We start from the raw sequence: 5,000 nt of genomic DNA on the forward strand, positions 1-5,000 counted from the left end.
TCTCCTCTATACCCCACCCTCTCTACCTCTCCTCTATACCCCTCCTCTATACCTCTCCTCTATACCCCTCCTCTATACCCCTCCTCTATACCCCTCCTCTATACCCCACCCTCTCTACCTCTCCTCTCTACCCCACCCTCTATACCCCTCCTCTATACCCCACCTCTATACCCCTCCTCTATACCTCTCCTCTATACCCCACCCTCTCTACCTCTCCTCTATACCCCTCCTCTATACCCCTCCTCTATACCCCTCCTCTATACCCCACCTCTATACCCCTCCTCTATACCTCTCCTCTATACCCCACCCTCTATACCCCACCCTCTATACCCCACCCTCTATACCTCTCCTCTATACCCCTCTATACCCCTCCTCTATACCTCTCTATACCTCTCCTCTATACCTCACCCTCTATACCCCTCCTCTATACCCCTCCTCTATACCTCTCCTCTATACCCCTCCTCTATACCCCACCCTCTCTACCTCTCCTCTATACCCCACCCTCTCTACCCCTCCTCTATACCCCTCCTCTATACCCCACCCTCTATACCCCTCCTCTATACCCCACCCTCTATACCCCTCCTCTATACCCCACCCTCTATACCCCTCCTCTCTACCCCACCCTCTATACCCCTCCTCTCTACCCCACCCTCTCTACCCCACCCTCTATACCCCTCCTCTATACCCCACCCTCTATACCCCACCCTCTATACCCCTCCTCTATACCCCTCCTCTCTACCCCACCCTCTATACCCCACCCTCTATACCCCACCCTCTATACCCCTCCTCTATACCCCACCCTCTATACCCCACCCTCTATACCTCTCCTCTATACCTCTCTATACCTCTCCTCTATACCCCACCCTCTATACCCCACCCTCTATACCCCACCCTCTATACCTCTCCTCTATACCCCTCCTCTATACCCCTCCTCTATACCCCACCCTCTATACCCCATAATATGGATACAGTAAGGTTATAAACAAGTGCAGGTACAGGGAATGAATGGTGTTGTAGTTGGGCTCAATGCAAAGGCTCTAATAGTATCTGATGTGTCTCACCTGTAAGTCACCATTGGTCTCCTCCACTGTCTCTCACTCTACTCCCCGCCCCCCCCCTCCCTCTCTCTCTCCTCTCCTCCTCCCTCGTTCTCTCTCTCTCTCAGGCGGGCCCTAAGAAGGTGGAGACGGTCCAGGACGTGTTGGCGAGGGCGGCGGCTAAGGGCCTGCTGGGCGGGCTCCTGGGCGAACACGCCCCCAAGAAGGGAAGAGGCGGGAGGACCATCCCCTGGGCCGCCGCTGACCAATCCCTGACCGCCTCCGTCCGGGGGGATGCCCCCGGCCCGCCGGCGACCGGGCTCCTGATTGGACGAGGTCCCGGAAGCGGCGTCAAGCCATCGTCCTTGTTGGAGGAGGAGGAGGAGGGAGGAGGCAGCGGAGAGGAGGAGGAGGACGACGAGGAAGATAAGGACTCTGAACGGGACGAACGAGTGTCGGAGGAGAAAGGGGCGGCGGTCGAGAAGGAGAAGCCAGAGCAGCAGACGGAACCCCCCGCCAGGAACGTCAAGCCCCCCAGGCCCAACCCCGCCGGACGCCGCCGCCGCTCCAGAAGCGGGACGAATAAAAGACCCGCCAGGCCCCCCCCTACCCCCCGCCGCCGCCAGGCTCCGAGAACCAGGACTAGACCTCGGCCCTCGCCGCCTGTCCCGCCCCTGAATGCCGTCCGCCCCGGCACGCCCTCCTCCTCCTCCCCCGCACGCATGCTCCCCACCCCCACCCCCGTCGTATCGCAGCACCCCGCCGCTGCGCTAAGCCCCGCCCCCAGTGCGCCCAAACACTCCGCCCTCCGGCCGCCGCCGCCTCCCCGGGGGTGGCAGAGACGAGCCCGGCCGCCGGCACGTGACGGCATGGTCGCAAGGAGGACGTACGACAACCCCACGTACGCCCGGAAACCAGGAAGTCCACGTAAGAGAGCAGTCGAGCCGGGGGGCCCCGGTAGGGTCACGGATCGGTCGGGGGGTCCGAATCCAAATAAGGGCGCGAGGAAACGGGAAGCGCCGAGGCCCACGGACCTGGTCCTGCCCTCCATCCCCTCCGGCAGCCTGGGGAGCCTGTGCTCCGCCTCCCTCCCGCCCTCGCCCTCCGGGTCCCGGCTCCGCCCCTCTCGCCCCTCCTCCTCCTCCTCTTCCTCTCATCCCTCCTTCTGCTGCCCCTCTCTGCCCTCCATCCCCTCCGTCTCCTCTGCCGCCTCTCATCCCTACCTCTCCTCCCCCTGCCCCTCCACCTCCCCCCCCTCCCCTCTCTCCGTGTCCAGAACCGGTCTGGGTCAAGACCAATCAGCCGGGTCCCCGGGACCAAGGCCCTCGGTCTGAAACACACACACACACACACACACACACAACACTCACTCGCACACCAATACAGATCAACACAGCAAGACAGACACACACACACACACACACAAACCAGGAGCCATGTTTTAATATGACGTTTAATCTCACAATAGGTTACATTGATATGGTGTACAAATCAGTGAGCAGCAAACTGAAGCTGACACATCCGTCTGTATATAGTTAAACTGTGTGTGTGTGTGTACGCGCGTGCGTGTGTGTGTGTGTCTCAATGTGTGTGCGTGTGTGTGCGTGTGTGAGTGCACAGTATGAGAGAGAGTTGGGAGTTCACCATCATCAGAGTTAAATGCACTGGACTCCCACTCTCTCTGTGCCGGGACACTGAGCAGGTTTGTTTTTCCAACCGGAACGTTCCGTTGTCATGAGTGTGTGTTACTACGACTGTTATTACGACTGTGAGTGAACCAGGGAGTGACCGAGCGCACAGGACTGACCGCCCAACCCAATACAACCAGTATACGCTGTTATAAAATAGAATAAATAAAATAAAAAATATTTCTTCAGTAAATACAGTCTTCTTTGTCTTACGTTTCCCAGGGCATGCAAGGCGTTCTTGCGTGACGTTCTCTGTCCATTTCTCGCAAGACCCCAAAAAATACAAAATAAATGCATAGATAATCGCTCGGTTAACTTCTATAAACTTGACCATGAAATGAAACCTGAACAAACTGATCCGCTCGCCCGTTCTGTCCTTTTGATATTTGCTCAGTTTTTTGTTTTGTTTTTTTCTTAAAATACAACATACATTGATATTTTACACTTTGGCCAGTTTAGTGTGGTTCAACAAAGGCATTTTTCATTAAGGAAAAATAATATAAAACTACAGACATTTAAAATGAAAAGATAGCTTATAAGGTGATAAATGCTAAATGCTGTATAGATATATACACCGCCTTGTCATGTCCATTCACATTACTACATCCTGTGACTAGAGAAGGCTTCGTGGTTGAACCGCGTCATCTCTGAGTCTCAAGACGTCTCCTAGCCCCTGTGCCCTATGCACTTGTGTACTTCTGCACACTACACACTTGAAAAGACTGGATATGTGCACAGCGGAGACAACTCCATCTGGCCTATCAGATAGCGCCGATTACCATATTGTTTCCAACCGTCCAATCCGTTCGGGGCGACGAGGGGGTGGGCGGAGTTGAGATTCAGCGACGTGTGAGAAGAACGCTGAACTCACACCAGAGCAGGCGAACCTTAGTGGCATCGAGGACTGAGTAGGAGACGAGGAAGAGGAGGGACAGTGACTGAGTAGGAGACGAGGAAGAGGAGGGACAGTCGGTGAGATCATAGCAGCTGGCTCACATACGTGTTCGACCCTCGCGTTCTCGGTCAGCGTTTCGTCGGGGGTCGACGATGGCACCGGGAACTCGTCTTCCCCCCCCCCCCCGACGCGCTTCGCTTGAGTTCAGAGTTCAGCCGCGCGACAAAGTGACAGGACAGCTCGGAAGTATAAAAACATTCATCCACGTTTCATTTGATCAATCCAACTTTTTAGCGGCCACAAAATTTACTAGCGTGCGTGCGTGTGAGTGTGTGTGTGTGTATGTGAGCTTTGCGGAGAGACTCCACAATGTTCTATGTGGTCTTCATTCTGGTGGAAGAGGCCAGATTCATCCAGCCATAGCTGTGTCCCGCGTGTCTCTCCAAGCACGGCACGTTCAGTTCTTTTCTGTCCTCCTTTTTTGGTGTGATGTTGGTGGGGAGAGACCGGCGGAGGAGGGGAGGGGTAATATTATGTCCATCCCTCTCTCCCTCCTTCCGTTATGGCTATAGTCTTGTCTTCTTTCCCTCCCGGGGCAAAACAATGCCCCGAAAGAGGAAGTCAACAGGAAGTAACAGAGACATGTTCCGGGTGAAAGGTCGCCACTCGTTTAGCTCGCCCAGACCTGACCAGTCGAAGTACGAGCACTCAGACCAGACCGGTCGATTGCAGCAGACAAGAAACACATTTTTAAAAAGCAAAGAGAAAACCAATAATGTAACGTCTCTCCCTTGGTTCGTCCATCTCGGTGTTGGAGGCAGCAGTGATGCGGTGACACACAGTCCGATAAGAAGGAGTCATGCAGGATCACGTGACTTGACAAGGACACACTAGGCGGCGACGACGGCGTAGCTGAGGGGGGTGCGTCTCAATAGTTTTAAGTGGCCGCCTTTCCTCCCCCCCTTTGGTAACACTGAGCTGGTTGAACAGAACCCATGACGATCCGGCAGACGTTTGCTCTCGCGCGTCAATTCCTAAGGAGCTAGTGCAGACGAAGAGGAGGAGACGAAGCGAGGACGCTGGGTGACAGTATTGAGACGCGTCCCCAGGTGAGTAAGGGGGTGGGGGTCACAGCTGGGTGTGTGAGCTCATGCTGGGGGTACAGAGGCGGAGACGGTTCAGAATTCAAGCAGTGACACACTTCCTTTCGTCTGTTCTCCGAGGAGCACTTCCTCTGTGGTTTCTGTTACCTGTATGTTCACTCTCCTTCGCGCTGCGATGGGAGGTGGGGATGACGAATGGTGTCTATTTACATTATTATATCAGGATATTATCGTCATGATCCTCACGGTTCTTCAGGTTGCCGGTGATAGTTTGTAA

General features: G+C 55.1%; 1 protein-coding gene across 1 annotated transcript in view; it reads right to left on the minus strand.

Moving 5' to 3' along the window:
• Positions 1 to 2,518: 2,518 nt before the first annotated feature.
• The window catches only part of apbb2b (amyloid beta (A4) precursor protein-binding, family B, member 2b), a 52,125-nt gene continuing 49,643 nt past the window's right edge, over positions 2,519 to 5,000 (minus strand). The window contains exon 18 of the mRNA XM_084454693.1: positions 2,519 to 5,000. This exon is cut by the window's right edge and continues 463 nt beyond it. The gene's annotated coding sequence lies outside the window, so the exon portion shown is untranslated.

Source organism: Borostomias antarcticus, assembly GCF_949987555.1.
Source record: "Borostomias antarcticus genome assembly, chromosome: 20".
Taxonomy (NCBI): domain Eukaryota; kingdom Metazoa; phylum Chordata; class Actinopteri; order Stomiiformes; family Stomiidae; genus Borostomias; species Borostomias antarcticus.